We start from the raw sequence: 18,903 nt of genomic DNA on the forward strand, positions 1-18,903 counted from the left end.
CAATAGTCAAGAATAAAGGAATTTGAGAACGTCGAAGCATTCACGATCTAAATTAAAGGGGAGTGTTGGACGATGTAATTTCTCCCATCCGGGAAAGATTAATTGAGAGGAAAATTTATTAAATGAATAAGACAAATGATAATGAATATTCTAGAACTAAGAAAGATATAGATGGATTGAGATAAATATTAAATACTTGACGATTTAGCCTAAGATCTAGAAAGGCTTGTGTAATTTCCAAAATTATCTTAAAGACCTCTATTTAAAGAGGCATTCGCAATAGGTTACACTATCATGTTGGTGTGTAGCTCTAAATATATGAAAATGAATGTTATAGCATTTCAAGCGTATGTAATGAATATTATATATGTAATTGTAGACACTTTCCCTAAAAATTTGTAATTATATAATTTTAGATGTTCTATTTTCTTTAAATTTTCATAATTAATATCTAAATTTATTATTCTAAAATATTAATCAAATTTTTTATTTAAATAATAATTTTTTTATTAAATATAATCAAAATTCTAAATATTAGATCAATTTAGAATTCAGTAAATTAACTCCTAAAAAGTATATTGTTGCACTACCATACAAATATTGCTAAAAAGATAAATGAACTTACTATTAGCACAAACTTTCTAATTTAAGAGTCACTCTCCACAATAGAAAATGACATTTAAATAAAAATTATACAAACTATTACTAATTATCTTACATAAAAGTCAAACATGGAACCCTCATGAATTCAAATAACTATGAATTAATTATGAATAATTTCAAGGCCTCCCATGCAATATTTGCATTGGCAATCCCTTCGAGACATTTTCTGATTTATTCATTGAACGGTATAACAATTGTTGGGTACTTATATTCTACCCTCTGTCATCAGTTTACGTACCATTCATCCCTCTTTCCTGGGCCCTAACGCCTATTCTTATCCATTTGTCACATAAAAAATAAGCAAAAACGATATTTCAACATAATCCCGAGATAATGTTCGTTGAACGTCAATATACACTAATTTATGTACATAGAATAAATTTGTGAATAAGTTGTAAAACAAATCCAAAATCGCATACTCAAATTAAGGTATACCATAGATTTAGTCTAGGATTTGAGAAGTTCCATTGCTAGATAAGCTACACTCCAAAATGAACAATAGTCTAAATCTAAAACCTTCAACAACAAAAAATCACCCTTGAATGAATAGGCTAAGTTCATTTATTATTTAACTTCTTTTCTACTTTAGAATTAAATTTAAGAATACATTACCAACAATTTATACTCATTATTTATAGAAGTCAATGGATGTTTACTCAAGTATATGTTATATTGGTTTATCATATTTTATGCTACGTAAATATTTAGTTCCTATAAATTTTTAAGAATGTAAGTAACCCCACATGACCTACTCTTCTTCAAGGGTTTTTCCTTTATATTATATCTTTTTTTTTGTATCAATACTTTTCTAAAATTAAAATTTTATTAGCTAGACTTGAACCTCTTCGCAGTCCTATGTTTTATTTCTGTTACATTATATGGTTATTTTTATTAGAGTTTTGATCTTTAGAATTAAACTTATTCTACTAACCTACCCACCTTTAATGACAACATTAGACTTCCACTTTTAGATTTGATGTACATTGAAATTTCTAATTCTAGTTTGAAACTAAAATTTTTGGTTTTATTTATCTATCTTTTGTTTATTGATAATCTACCTAAAATTCTTGTCTTCCAAACATAGGAATGCTCTGCATGTGTCTTTGATTTTATTTTTCCTAACTAATTATTAAACTTAAATAGTGCTTATTGCACAATAAAAACTCCTTTTGTAGCCATCAATTTCTCCACTTACACAAATATTGATTAAGCGTACAGAACATAATATCTATTTGTTGAAATTCATTAAATTATCACTATAAATGGGATAATTATGTACCCTATTAATTCATGACTACAAAAAATTGTTTCTTGTTTCCATCACAAATCAACTTGAAAGACCTTCAAGAAGTATGGGAGAACAAGCATTGGGTTCTTCATTAAATTCTTCATCAAGAGTTCAAAATAGTTGATAGTTGTATCTAACTAGTCAAATGCCTCTGTTTGAAAATAGTACAACAAGAGTGTCCATAAACAATTGAAGTTCTTGATGAAATTCTTATAGAAGTTTACAAATTTATGGAATAATAATTTCATTGGATTTTACTAGTTCCATATGCAATACATATTGAGATATGATAAAGTCTAGTTATGTCAGTTTTTTCTTCATTAAGGTATAAGTTTCTTCAATTCCATGCATAATTTCTCTCTTTGACCATGTAAAAAATTGTTGCATATATGTAAGATTCTCCTCTCATATTTTTGATATTATACTTTATATATTACAATCTATTATGACTACAAGTTTCTTTAATTTTACTTCTTTCAAGCCCATTTGTTAGTTATATGTGAATTGAAATTCAAGATGATAAGTTTGAAAAGTCGATAATAATCTAAGGGCATTCAACTTCATATAAACACATTTAAAAGTTTTTTTATTCCCCTTTGCTTAGTAAATTCTAATTTTCCTATATTTTTTCATTACGCACATAAAATACTAATAAAAAAATGTTCAAACATCTACACTACCATGTTAAAAGGATAATAATTGTGGATTATCAATCGTTTATAATTAAAATATCTATAATATCTAACCTTACATTTTTAAAGTATGGTATGATTGTTAATTCAAATTCTAGTTTAAAAAGCATACTCTAAGCTTTTATCTGTTTGGGTGTCTTATCTAAAATCAAACTAATTTAAGGACCTTACTAAAAAAGTGAGAGTGATTTTTTATCAATAAGCTAAACAAGTCGAATCTTAGAACATGTTGTTTAAGCTAAGCCTGAAATGAATAATAAAAATTTGTTTACATAGTTGTTGTGATGCTACTTCAAAGATGCTTAGCCACTATGATTAGATATTGATATATGCACATCATAGATATCACTATGAATTTTTTTTAGATGTCATAGATAAATGAATACACATTTAGAAACATAAGAATACTATATTAGGAAAACTCTCTTTACTAATATTTAATATTTTTTCCACTTTTAAAAAACTAATAAACAAGATAATTACTAATCAAAATAATTATATATTCCAACACCCCCACTTAATTTAATCTACAAATACTTTAGAATTCACAATACATAAATTCAATCTTCATAATATCATTACCAACTAACCAACTAATGTTTAAATCTACCAATCTTTAAATAGATTTTTTCTCAAATATCTCACAAATCAAACACACAAACTTATTTGATTTCTTTCTTATGTAACACATGAACCATATAACATTTTGAACATACATGCAACCTATTGCCAATTCATATATCCAACATCTTAATTTATGTGAATTATTGGAATATTGCTCTTTTGTATATTGAAAAGCCTGTTCTTAAATAGTGGATCTATTTTCATTCTCAACGATTCTTATCTAGCTCATATTTAAATGCAACTTTCATTTAATTATTAATTTATTTTTAATCAACAGTTACTTTATCTATTACTCTCCATTGCTTATGTTAAAAATGTATAGATATTGCAGCCTACTAATAGTTTAATTTCAAATTTGCAAAGGGCGAATTTAGAGGGCTCTCTTTTGAGTTTATCTCTTCTTAACCTCTCTAACTATCTCTCAGTCAATTTTTGTGTCTCTTCCTCTCCCCCTCTATATTCATCTCTACTTTTCTTTATTCTAAACTAACAAAACTGAAGGTAGGAACTTGATGCTTTGCATCTCTTTTTTTAATGGTCAAATTGCATGTCGATAACATTTCTTGTTTACAAATGTCCAAGTAGGGGAGGAGGTTATTTAATATCTATCAATTGTCTAAGATAGTTAAAATATTATATTAAAAGTAAGTTGAATGGAGCGGAGAAGTGGGAGAGGCAGGACAGGAGGCATAAGGGTTTCTTCAGGGCAACATGAAGCTGAATCCGACGAGGATGGAGATGGAGATGCCTTGCTCATTGTAGGGCAGGCTTCCTTTGGCACGATGGTGGTTTTTTGGGGGGCCTTGCTTAAGGCTCATGTGATGCTTGGTGTCTGTGAAGCATTGGGTCTGGACCAGCATGCCCTTCCCCTTCATTTTGTCCTTGGTGTTGGCACTCTTTCCTTTGGATGCTACAGTGACGTCAGGTTTGCTCCCCTTTGGACAAAGCTTTGTTGTTGTTTTCACGGTGTGTCGAGGGGGGGCTTATGCTTCATACCGAGGCTCTATTGCAGGAGAGTGGGGGTCTTTATTTTCGAAGGCCCTTCGTGGCCTCTTGTTCTTCCCTGCTTCTAAATATCTTGTCCTTGGGAGTGGCTAGAGGAGTATGCAGATCTTTCTATCCTCCTCTTCTCTCGAAAGACCTATTGATTGGTCGGTCTGGTATGTTTCGAAGCCTTTGTTTGGTTCGTTCTCTGGAGATTTTGGGTGATGTTGCTCTCTTTGTTCCTGCCGATCCTTAAGGGGATTTTTGGTGATACCCTTTCTTTAGTTTGGCTTTATTTGGCCTTTCTATATTATGGGAATTGATGATCTTGGTGAGGGTTGCATGTGTCTCTCCGGTTCATTTGTTTGGTGGAAACTTTGTTATGATGGGGATCCCTTTTGGCAAATTTGATGCCTCTCTAGAGCTTGCATTGGACTACTTTTTCTCTAGTTTGGGGATATGTTGTTTCATTGATTACAATTCTCTCTTTTGGATTGTTTTCATCCTCATGTGCATCCCTTTTCTTCTTTCTAAGTTGGAGACCTTGTTGGAGGTGTGAAATTTGGTTTGTCTTCCATTCCTTTATTATATCCTCATGGCCGATCCTATTGAGGTAAATGGCTCTTCTTCTTTGGTGAAGAGTGGCTTTGTGGGTGTTGTGGTTTCAAGTTTCTTGGAGTCTTCCAAACCCCAATTTTTAGTGGGTGGCTACATTGTTGCTGCCATTTCATGTGATGCTAAAAGGGCCCTCTACCATGGTATGGATTATTCTAAGTTGAGGGTTTTTTTTGTTCACTATCATGCCTGAGCTCACATGTCTTCTATTGAGGTGAAGTATTCTCCTATGGAGGTGGAGATAATTCATGTTGATGGGGTAGTGGATCTAGTTCTTCTTTAGTTTGTTTTCTCTCTTAGTTGTCCTATAGAGGTGGTTTCCTATTCTATTGAAGTGTAGAGTGATTGGGTGGGAGAGGTTTAGTGTTTCTACAACAGGGCTTTTGTTACCTTGTTTATGGGTCTTGGCTATAGGATTGTTGATAAATTGTTGAGGCCTTCTTTATTTCTGGTTTTCGGAGCCAGTGTAAAACCCATTAACCTTATTTAAGGTGAGTTTTTGGGAGTTTTTTGGACTCCCTTATGGGTAAGTGCACCAAGTTGTGGTACCAAAAAGGTGCCACTTCTTACTTTTTCATAAAAATGCATCATTGGCATGAAAAGGTTATCCAAACCTTCGGGTTGGTATTCTCCCAAGAAAACCATTTGGCGAGTGCCAAATATGGCGCTCGCCAAATGAAAAATTTTGAATTTTCACATTTGGCATGCACCAAATTTGGCGCACGCCAAACGCAAATTTTGAATTTTCACATTTGGCGCATGCCAAATTTGGCTCTCGCCAAATGTGAAAAGTCAATTTTTTGCATTTGGCGAGCACCAAATTTGGCATACGCCAAATGTTCTGCATTGTCCAATGTGAAGGTTTAGTGAGTGTGTAGATTTTTCAATCTTGGCACAAGTTAAATCCACCCCCGAAGGAGAATATATACATGAAATATAAAATTTAAGTATAGCTCTATAGGACTTATAATGTAGATTCTAGTTTTTAGAGGATCATATAAAATTTCAGACTTAGTCAAATTTCAATAATCGACATGTCAAATTTCAGTAATCAACATGATCCCATTAGCATTCTTTAGCTATATATCTCACTCTCTTTATCTTCCCCAAACTCTAGACCTATCTCTCTCCCTCTCTTGTCTCTCTCACTTCTTTATCCTTGACTCTCTCCCTCTCTCTTCTCTCTCACTCCCTTATTATTTCTCTCCCCTCCCACTCCTTTCTCTTGGTCACTACCTATCCCTTTTAACCTATCTCTCCCCCTATCTAGGGTTGTCCCTCCCTCACTATTCACCTCATTGTCTCTCCCTCCCTATATTATTACCCACCTTTCTCTCCCCCTCTAGGTTTCTCACTTATCTAATTGTCCACCCTCTAGTTCTCTCCCTCCCTCTCTAGCTTTCTCTCCCTTCTCCTTATCTCTATCTATTTATGAACTCTCTCCCTCTCTTATCGCTCTCTCTCCAAACCTTTCCATCTCCTCATTCTCTAGGTCTCACAATCCCTCCATGTCTACCTCTCTATCCATCTCCTCTAACTCATCTCTTTGTTCTTCTATCTTTTCTATTCTCCCTCCCTCCCCTCTCTAGGTCTCTACCTTCCTTTCTTCCTCTCTCCCTCTCTATCTCCCTCTCCCACTCTCTCATCTTCTCTCTTCCTCTCTTATTCTCTATCTTCATTGTCTAGGTCATTACCTCTCCATCCCACCCTAGATCTCCCCTTTGTATGTTTCTCTCTCCCTTCCTCTCCACCTATCTACCTCTGCATATAGGTCTCATTACCCACCTCTCTTTATCCCCCTCTATCTATCTCACTCCTCTCTGGCCATCTAGGTCTCTCACCTATCTATATTCCCCCTCTATAGTTCTATATGTCCCTCTCTACCTCTCTCTCCCTCCTCCTTAACCCTATCCCTTTATGAACTCCCTCCTTTTCTCTTCCTCCCCTAACCTCTTTATCTCCTCCTTCCATAGGTCTCTCACTCCCTCCATGTCTACCTCTCCATCCATCCCCTCTTACTCCTCTCTTTGTTCTTCTATCTCTTCTCTTCTCCCTCCCTCCCTTCTCTAGGTCTCTCCCTTCATTTCTTCCCCTCTCCCTCTCTACCTCCCCATCCATACATACCCCCATATATATCTCACTCCCCCACTTTTTTATTCTCTCTTCCTCTTTTATTCTCTCTCTCTACAATCTAGGTCATCAACTCCCTCTCACCTCCCTAGGTTTACCACTTCCTTCTTCTCCACCTATCTACCTTTGCATCATGTCTCATTACTCACCTCTCTCTCTCCCCCTCTATCTATCTCATTCCTCTCTCTTGTCATCTAGGTCTCTCATCTCTCTTTCCCAATATAGTTCTCTCCCTCTCTCTTCCCCTATATCTTCCTCCCCCTTTACCCTTATTTATTTTTGAACTCTCTCATCCTCTTCTTACTTTCCCCCCACCTCTGCATCATCTCCCTCCCTAGGTCTTGTAGTCCCTCCATGTCTACCTCTCCCTCAATCCCCTCATATTATTCTCTCTCTTTATTCTTTCATCTCTCCTCTTATCCCTTCCTCCCATTTATAGGCATCTCCATTATTTTCTTCCCCTCTCCCTCTCTATCTCCCTCTCCCTCCTTATCCCATCTCTCTCTCCATTCCCTACTAATTCTTATTCTCTCTTTACCATCTACATCATCAGTTTTCCATCACACCCTCTCTAACCCTCTCTAGGTTTCTCCCTCATTCTCTCTCCACCTCTCTACATCTCCATCCATATCTCATTACCAACCTCTCTCTACCCTCTCCATCTATCTCAAACCTCTCTCTCTCTCTCTCACCCTATCTAGGTCTCTCACACCTCTCTCCCCCTCTAGGTATCTTATATGTCTATATAACCCATCTGGGTATGTTCAGGAGCATGGTGGGCCATATAAACCCTTAGGAAACCATTACTATCTATCTTAGGAAACTATATGACCTCTTAGGATAACATATGGTGTCATTACAAGTCATATGGTGTCCTAAGGGGTCATATGGTGTCACTACGGGTCATATGGTGTCCTAAGGGGTCATTTGGTGTTTTATGACCCCTATGGACATCGTATGAGCTGTTAGGATACCGTATGACCCCTAGTGACACCATATGACCCCTAACAACACCATATAGTGTCCTAAGGGGTCATATGGTATTCTATGACCCCTTATGACACCATATGCCCCATAACGACACCATATAGTGTCATTAGGGGTCATATGGGGCCTAAGGGGTCACATGGTGTTGTTAGAGGTCATATGATGTCCTAAGGGGTCATATGGTGCCCAAGTGGGTCATAGAATACCATATGACCCCTTAAGACACCATATGATCCCTAACGACATCATATGACCCCTTAGGACACCATATGACCCCTAACGACACCATATTGTGTCTTGAGGGCTCATATGGTGTCACAAGTGGTCATGTCATGTACTAGGATGTTAAAATGAGTCATATGGTGTCCTAGGGGGTCACAAAACACCATATGACCCCTCAGGACACCATATGACCTCTTAAGACACCATCACGTCGTTAGGGGTCATATGGTGTCCTAAGGGGTCATATGGTGTCGTTAGGGGTTATATGGTGTCTTAAGGGGTCATATGGTATTCTATGACCCATTAGGATGCCATTTGACCCCCTAAGACACCATATGACACCATATGGTGTTGTTACGGGTCATATGGTGTCCTAAGGGGTCATATGGTGTCATAAGGGATCATATGGTATTCTATGACCCCTTAGGACACCATATGATCCCTAAGACCACCATATGGTGTCCTGAGGGGTCATATGGTGTCGTTAGAGGTCATATGGTGTCATTAGGGGTCATATTGTGTCCTAAGGGGTCATATGATGTTCTTTGACCCCTAAAAACACCATATGGTGTCCTAAGGGGTCATATGGTATTCTATGACCCCTTGAGACACCACATGAACCCTTAGGATATGTCATATGGTGTCCTAAGGGGTGATATAGTGTCTTAAGGGGTCATATGGTATTCTATGACCCCTTAGGACACCATATAACCCCTAACATCACCATATGGTGTCCTAAGGGGTCATATGGTGTCCTAAGGGGTCATATGGTATTCTATGATGCCTTAGGACACCATATGACCCCATACACCATATAATTCCTAATGCCACCATATAGTGTCCTAAGAGGTCATATGGTGTTATATGACCCCTTGGGACACCATATGACCCCTATGACAACATATGGTGTCCTAAGGGGTCATATGGTGTTCTATGAGCCCTTGGGATGCCATATGAGCCCTCAAGTAACCATATAACCCCATATGACACCATATGACCCCTCACAACACCATATTCTGTCCTAAGGGGTCATAGAACACCATATGACTCCTTAGGACACTATATGACCCCTAATGATGTCAAATGACCCCTTAAGACAACATATGGTGTTGTTAGGGGTCATATGGTGTCTTAAGGGGTCATAGAACACCATATGACCCCTTAGGACACCATATGACCCCTAACAACACCATATGACCCCTTAGGACACCATATAGTGTTCTTAGAGGTCATATGGTGTCCTATGGGGTCAGATAGTGTCCTAAGAGGTCATAGAACATTATATAACCCCTTGGGACACCTTATGATCTCTTAGGACACCATATGACCCTTAACGACACCATGTGGTGTTGTTAGGGGTCATATGGTGTCGTAATGGGTCATAAAATACCATATGACTCCTTAGGACACCATATGACATGCGCTAAGGGGTCATATGGTGTCTTAAGGGGTCATAGAACACCATATGACCCCTAAGGACACCATATGACCCCTTAGGACACCATATGGTGTCGTTAGGGGTCATATGGTGTCCTAAGGGGTCACTGAACACCATATGACCCCTTAGGACACAATATGACCCCCAATGACACCATATGACCCCTAACGACACCACGACACCATATGACTCCTAACGACACTACGACACCATATGACCCCTTATGATACCATATGACCCCTTAAGACACCATATGACCCCTAACAACACCATATGGTGTCTTTAAGGGTCATATGGTGTCCTAAGGGGTCATATGGCATCCTAATGGGTCATAGAATACCATATGACCACTTAGGACACCATATGACACCGAATGACACTATATGACCTCTTAGGATACCATATGACCCCTAACGACACCATATGGTGTCCCAAAGGGTCATATGGTATCCTGAGGGGTCATATGGTGTTCTATCATGCCCTAGGACACTATATGACTCATTTTAATATTATAGTACATGACATGACCACTTGTGACATCACATGACCCCTCAAGACACAATATGGTTTTGTTAGGGGTCATATGGTGTCTTAAGGGGTTATATGGAGTTGTTAGGAATCATATGGTGTCATTAGGAATCCTATGGTGTCCTAAGGGGTCATATGATATTATATTACCCATTAGGACACCATATGATCCCTTATGACACCATATGACCTCTAACGACACCATATGGTGTCATTAGGGGTCATATGGTGTCGTTAGGAGTCATTTGGTATTATATGACCCCTTAGGACACAATATGACCCCTAACAACACCATATGGTGTCCTAAGGGGTCATTTGATGTCGTTAGGGGTCATATGGTGTTTTATGACCCCTTAGGACACCATATGGTGTCATGAGGGATCATATGGTTTCGTATGGGGTCATATGGTGTCCTAAGGGGACATAGAACACCATACGACTCCTTAGGACACCATATGGTGTTTTTAGGGGTCATATGGTGTCTTAGGGCTCATATAGTGTACCAAGGGGTCATAGAACACCATATGACCCCTTAGGACACCATATGTTGTGATTAGGGGTCATATGGTGTCCTAAGGGGTCATAGAACATCATATGATCCCTTAGGACACCATATGTTGTTATTAGGGATTATATGGTGTTGTATGGGGTCATATAGTGTCCTAAGGGGTCATAGAACACCATATGACCCCTTAGGAAACCATATGATCCCTTAGGACACCATATGATGATGTTAGGGGTCATATGGTGTCTTAAGGGGTCATAGAACATCATATGACCCTATAGGACACCATTTGACCCCTTAGGACACCATTTGGTGTTGTTAGGGGTCATATGGTGTCCTTAGGGGTTATAGAACACCATATGACCCCATGGGACACCGTATAGCCTCTAACGACACCATATGACCCCTTATGACACCATATGATGTCACTAGGGGTCATATGGTGTCATGTGGGGTCATGTGGTGTCCTAAGGGGGTCATAGAACACCACATGACCCCTTAGGACATCATATGACCCCTTAGGAAACCATATGACCCCTTTGAACACCATATAGTGTAGTTAGGGGTCATATGGTGTTCTAAGGGGTCATAAAACACCATATGACTCTCTCATATATATTCCTTACTCTCTTATTGTCTCTCTCCATTCTCAAGGTCACCATCTCTCTCTCTATTCTTAAGGGATCATATGGTGTCATATGACCCCTTAGGACATGATATGACCCCTTAGGATACCATATGGTGTCATTATGGGTCGTATGGTGTCTTAAGCAGTCATTAGGTGTCTTATGACCCCTTAGGACACCATATGACTCCTTAGGTGTTGTTAGGGGTCATATTGTGTCCTAAGGGGTTATATGGTGTCCTATGAACCCCTAGGACACCATATGACCCCTTAGGTGTTGTTAGGGATCATATTGTGTCCTAAGGGGTCATATGGTGTCCTATGACCCCTTAGGACACCATATAATCCCATAGGACACCATATGGTGTCTTTATGAGTCATATGGTCTCCTAAGGAGTCATATGGTGTCCCTTATGGGTTGTATGGTGTGATAAGTGGTCATATGGTGTTGTATGACCCCTTAGGACACCATATTGTGTTGTTATGGGCTATATAGTGTTTTAAGGGGTCATATGGTGTCCTATGACCCCCTAAGGAGTTGTTAGAGGTCATATTGTGTCCTATGACCCTTTAGGACACCATATGACCCCTTAGGATACAATATGGTGTCGTTGTGAGTTGTATGGTGACCTAAGGGGTCATATGGTGTCCGGTGACGCCTTAGGGCACCATATGACCCCCTAGGATATAATATGGTGTCTTTATGGGTCATATGATGTCCTAAGGGGTCATATGGTGTATGACACCATATGAGCCCTCATATGGTGTTGTTATGGGTCGTATGGTGTCCTAAAGGGTCATATGGTCTCTTATTACCCCTTAGGACACCATATGGTGTCATTATGGGTCTTATGGTGTGCTAAGGGGTCATATGGTGTTATATGACCCATTAGGATACTATATGACCCCTTAGGACATAATATGGTGTCATTATAGGTCATATAGTGTGCTAAGGGGTTATATGGTGTCATATAACCCCCTAAGGGGTTGTTAGGGGTCATATTGAATCCTAGGGAGTCATATTGTATCTTATGACCCCTTAGGACACCATATGACCCCTTACGACACAATATGGTGTTGTTATGCATCGTATTGTGTCCTAAGGGGTCATATGGTGCCCTATGACCCCTTAGGACACCATATGACCCCTTAGGTGTCATTAGGGATCATATTGTGTAATAATGGGTCATATGGTATCCTATGACCCCTTAGGACACCATATTGTGTCGTTATGGGTTGTATGGTGTCCTATGATCCCTTAGGACACCATGTGACCCCTTAGGATACCATATAGTGTCATTCTAGGTTATATGGTGTCCTAAGGGGTCAAATAGTGTTCTATGATCCCTTAGGACACAATATAACCCCTTACATGTCGTTAGGGTTCTTATTGTATCCTAAGGGGTCATATGGTGTCCTATGACCTCTTAGGACGCCATATGACCCCTTAGGTATCGTTAGGGGTCATATTGTGTTCTAAAGGGTCATATGGTGTCCTATGACCCCTTAGGACACCATATGACCCCTTAGCACACCTTATAGTGTCAATATGGGTCATATGGTGTCCTGTGACCCCTTAGGACACTATATGGTGTTGTTATGGGTCATATGGTGTCCAAAGGGGTCATGTGGTGTCCTTTGACACCTTAGGACAACATATGGTATTGTTATGGGTTGTATGGTGTCCTAAGATGTCATATGGTGTCCTATGACCCCGTAGGACACCATATGACCCCTTAGATGTCGTTAAGGGGCATATTATGTCCTAAGGGGTCATATGACACCATATGACCCCTTAGGACATAATATGCCCCTTAACGACATCTAAGGGGTCATATGGTGTCCTACGGGGTCATAGGACACCATATGACACCTTAGGACAACATATGGTATTGTTATGGGTTGTATGGTGTCCTAAGATGTCATATGGTGTCCTATGACCCCTTAGGACACCATATGACCCCTTAGATGTCGTTAAGGTGTATATTATGTCCTAAGGGGTCATATGGTGTCATATGACCCCTTAGGACACCATATGACCACTTAGGTATCATTAGGGGTCATATGGTGTCCTATGACCATTTAAAACACCATATGACCCTTGAGGATATCATATGGTATTGTTATGAGTTGTATTGTGTCCTAAGGTGTCATACGGTGTGCCCTTAGGGAACCATATGACTCCTTAGGTGTTGTTAGGGGTCATATTATGTCCTAAGGGGTCATATGGTGTCTTGTGACCCCTTAGGACACCACTTGGTATTGTTGTGGGTCGTATGTTAAGGAGGAGGGGGAGAGAGATAGAGAGGGAGAGAGAGAACTATAGAGGGGACATATAGATAGGAAAGAGACCTATATTTAAAGAGAGAAGAGATATATAGAGGGGGATAAAGAGAGGTGGGTAACGAGGCCTATATGCAAAGGTAGATATGTGGAGAGGAAGGGAGGGAGAAACCTAGAGAGTGAAGAGAGGGTGGGTTGGAGAGTTAATGAACTAGACAATGAAGAGAGAGAATAAGAGAGGAAGAGAGATAATGAGAGAGTGGGGGAAGGATAAATAAATGGAGAGGGGAAGAAAGGAAGGGAGAGATCTAGAGAGGGAAGGGAGAGAGAAGAGAAGAGATAGAAGAACAAAGAGATGAGTAAGAGGTGATGGATGGAGAGGTAGAAATGGAGGGAGTGAGAGACCTAGAGAATGAGGATATGGATCTAGGTTTGGAGAGAGAGAAGAGAGGGAGAGTGTTCATAAATAGATAGGGGCAAGGGACAGGGGGAGAAAGGTGGAGAGGGAGGGAGATAACTAGAGGGTGGACAATTAGATAAGTGAGAAACCTAGAGGGGGAGAGAGAGGTGGGTAATAATATAGGGAGGGAAGGAGAGCCCTAGATATGGGGAGAGAGAGGATAGAAGGGATCGGTAGTGAACAAGAAAATGAGTGGTAGGGGAGAGAAATAATAAGAGAGTGAGAGAGAAGAGAGAGGAAGGGAGTCAAGGATATAAATTATGGTACAAGGAAGGGATGAAAGGTAGAGAGGGTGGGATATACCTAGGGAGGGGAGAGAGAAGTGAGAGAGACACAAAAGGGAGAGAGATAGGTGTATATTTTAAAGAAGATTAAGATAGTGAGATACGGATCTAAAGAGTGCTAATAGGATAATGTTGATTACTGAAATTTGACTAAGTATGAAAGTCAATATGATCCTCTAAAAACAAGAATCTACATTATAACTCCTATAGAGTTGAAACCACTCTTAAACATCCTACCAATTTATACATGAAATATAACTTAAAGTGACTTATACTTAAATATTATATTTCATGTATATATTCTCCTCTCATGATGGGTATAACTTGTGCCCAAGTTGAAAAATTTGCATCACAAAACCTTCAAATTGGACAATGCAGGACATTTGGCACGCGCCAAATTAAAAAAGTTGACTTTTCTCATTTGGTGCATGCCAAATGGGAAAAGTCAATTTTTTCATTTGGTGAGCGCCATATTTGGCGCTCACCAAATGGTCTGCATTGGGAACTACCAACTCTTTGGGTTGGATTGTACTTGGGCATCCAACCCAAAGGGTTGGACGACCATTCTAGGCCCAAGACATGTTTTTAACAAAGGATTAGAAAATTTTCACATATTTTTGGCCGTGCTCTCCATCAAGTTTGCGTGTGTTTCAATAAAACTAAAAAAAAATACCATAGAGACCTCGATCTCTCTCTTAGCTATCCAAGCATGTAATTCTTTTCACATTTTGATTTTGTTAAGGCTTTCATCTATAATTTCTTTTGTTAGTGTGTTCATTTTTGGTCAAAAACCAACATGCACTATTTTGGGTATAGTTTTTTACACGTTCATCAGATTTTGAAGAAACTTACATTTTTAGAAACTAGACTCCATTCTACACCATTTTAAAAAAAAAGGTTTTGATTTTTGATTAGTTATCAATGATTTTAGGGGGGAGCATGCTCAAATTTCTGTTTTTCAAGATGTGTCCACTTCAAAAATTAGTAAAAAATCATATACTCATTAAAAAATTAGCTAAAAAATCTAGCATAAAATAAAAGGTGTTAGCTAATTTCTCACCAAAGCAATTTTAAAAATTCAAAAAAAAGTTAACATTTTAGGGGGGCCACAACAGACACCATGTTATGTTTTTTGCATAAAAACAGGACTACTTTTTGTGGCCCCCCTTTTTGAAGCCCTTAATCTCCACCATTTAAAAAAAAAATAGTAGTTTAGAAAGTAGACTTGAAGCACTCCGACTCTTGTTCTTGTTGCATCTTCAAATTTGGAGTCTAACTATCTTGAATTTTTTGTTGAAGTTCAAACTTTGTTGATTTCAAGAAAAAGTGGCATCTTAAGACCCCCTTTTGGTGCCACAACTTGGTGCACATACCCTTATGGTGTAGATGGTTTATTACTGCTGATTTTTCTAATTTTCTTTGTGTGGGCTACCAGTTGTTTGATGATCATCTTTTTGGCAGAGTTTCTTTCTTCTACTGGGTTTTGGGTCCCTCCAAAACTGGCCTTATGGGGTTTCGGATCCCCTCAAGACCTATTTATTCCTTAATCAAAAACATATCTTATTTGCATCAATTATCCTTAAGAAATATATATATATATATATATATATATATATATATATATATATATATATATATATATATATATATATATATATATATATATGAAAAAACGGTATAATTTAATGCAAAGAGAGATTCTTTTTTTTAATCTTTATTTATCTTCTCAAACACATATTATCTTGCTTGTATTTATTCTCATACATTTGTTGAGATTATATTCATTGCACTAATCAATATACCTAGTCTAGTATATCTATCACACAACTAGATTCCACCCTTATTTGAACCAAGGTCAATTCTATGTTTATAAGGTCAACCTTATAGACATAGATTTGACAATTATTTTTCATGATTCAAATTTAAATTGTGGCAAACCATTGCTATTATATTCTAACAATGTGTTAACTATGTACATATGTTCATTTAATTTGATTATATGTTATAGTATTTAAAAATCACTCATTTCCATCAACTTCATCATGAACAAGTGTCATCTCACACTCAATCATCATATGAGAATTCAAGGAGCATGCAATTTTGAAATAGTTCATTGTAGTACACTAAAATGTGTAATGGTTTTACATACATCATTTTGGTTTATACTCAATTATTTATATTGCAAAACTAAACCGTTATACTCAATTTTTTATACTCATTGTATCTAGAAGTTAATTGATGTTTACTCAAGTATATATTATTTTGGTTTATCATATATTGTCCTAGGTAAAATTTTATTTTCTTATATACCTTAAATAATGTAATTGATCCCACATGACCTAATGTTCTTCTAAAGTTTTCCCTTATACTATGATTTATCTTTTTCATCCACACTTTTCTCAAATTTAAATGTTATTAGCTAGATTAGAACCTCTCCAAATTCTTATATTTTTTTAATTTTATATTATTATGTTTTCTTTATTAGTTTTTTTTTAACAATAATTTTTTTACCAACCTACCAAAATTTTATGAAAACATTTGAATTTAATTTTTTTAAATTGATTTAAATTGACATTTCTAGTTTTAAGATTGAAACTAAAATTTTGAGATTTATTTATCTATGTCTTATTCATGCCATGATCTACTAGAGATTCCTTTATTCCAAGTAAAGGAATGCTCAAATGTGTCTTTGATTCAATTATTTCAAGATATTTATTAAACTTAAATAGTTCTTTATAGTTATTGTATAATAGAAACTACTTTCGTTGTCATTAATGCCTCCACTTGCACACATCTTGTATAATGGTATAGAAAATAATCCCTATTTTTTGAATGTCATTAAATTATCATTATAAAAGTTGACAATTCTACCCTATTGGTTCTTGACTATGCAAATTTTTATTTTCTATTGCCATCACAAATCAGATTCAAAGACCTTTGAGAAATATGGGAGCACGAGCATTAATTCTTCATCAAGTTCTTCATGGAGTTTCACTAGTTATAGAAGTAATACATCTTGAGATATGATAAATCCCAATTATAACTTTTTTTCTTCATTAAAGTGTAAGTTTCTCAATTTAACGGATAATTTCTGACTCTTTGGCCAAACAAAAACTTTCTACATATATGTAGTATTTTTCTCTATCACATTTCTAATGAAATTGATAAGATATTCTCATTTAAAAAAGAATGATCTTACTCACTCAGATATTATACTTTTTATATTATAGTCTATTATTGCTACAAGTTTCATTTATTTTACTTAATTCAAAACTATTTTTTTATTATATGTACAAATAGTAATAGTAGTTGATAGTTTTGAGTTATCTTTTATAATCTAGGATTATACAATTGCATATAAACACATTGAAAAGGTTTGTTATTTCCTCGTTGCTTGATGAATTATGTTTTCTTGTATTCTTTCAATACACATAAAATAATCATAAAAAAAAACATAAACTTGTAACTACCATTGAAAAAAGAACTAGAAGGTATAAATGGTAAAAAAAAACATAAACTTGTAACTTTTAAATGGATTATCAATGATTTCCAATTATGTAGAAAATAAGATAGTAGTAAATTGTATGAACATGTCATAGTAAGGTATAATCATTTCATTAAAGAATAATTAAACAATGAACTATGACATGTTGATATACTTGACTTCTATTTTCTTTTCTACATAATTATGAACCATAAGTAATCCTAAATTCTAATCCTTTTTCCAATGGTAGTTGCAAGTCTAAGCAATGATAAAATACAAAACCTTTCAAATGTGTTTATATGAAGTTGTACCACCCTAGATATCAAGTAGTTCTTAAACTTATCATTTAAGATTACTATTCACATACAAATAATAAATGGTTTTTAATGAAATAAAATAAATGAAACTTGTAGCAATGATAGATTATAATAGAAAAAGTATGATATATCTTATTGAGTAATATCCTATTTAAAAAAAATGAGCATATCTTATCTATGCCATAAAAAATATATAGAGGAGAATCTTACATCTATACAAAAAAAATTCACATGGTTAAAGAGTGAAAAATTATTCATGTTATTGAAGATTTTAGAAGAAAAAAGATGATATAATTAGGATTTATCATATCTTAATATGTATTACTTATCGAACTAGTGAAATATCATGAAATTATTGACTACCTAGTATTATATTGCATAATTGAACTTAATAGTTTCCATAAATTTATTAAATTTAATAAGAATTTTATAAAGAACATCAATTGTATATGACCACTCTTGGTGTACTATATTAAAAAGGGAGGATTTGACAAGATAGCAACAACTATTAACTATTTTGAACTCTTGAAGGAGAATTTGATGAAGAACCCATCCTTGTGCTCCCATATTTCTACAAGGTCTTTCAAGTTGATTTGTGGTGGCAATGGAAAATAAATTTATGTAGTGATGAACCAATAAAATAGAATCATCACAATTCATAGTGATAATTTAATGATATTAAACATATAGGTATAATGTTCTATACTATTATACATGTTTTGTGCAAGTGGAGGCATTAATGGCTACGAAAAGAGTTTATATCATGCAATAACT

This window comes from Cryptomeria japonica, chromosome 5 (genome assembly GCF_030272615.1).
Source record: "Cryptomeria japonica chromosome 5, Sugi_1.0, whole genome shotgun sequence".
Classification (NCBI taxonomy): domain Eukaryota; kingdom Viridiplantae; phylum Streptophyta; class Pinopsida; order Cupressales; family Cupressaceae; genus Cryptomeria; species Cryptomeria japonica.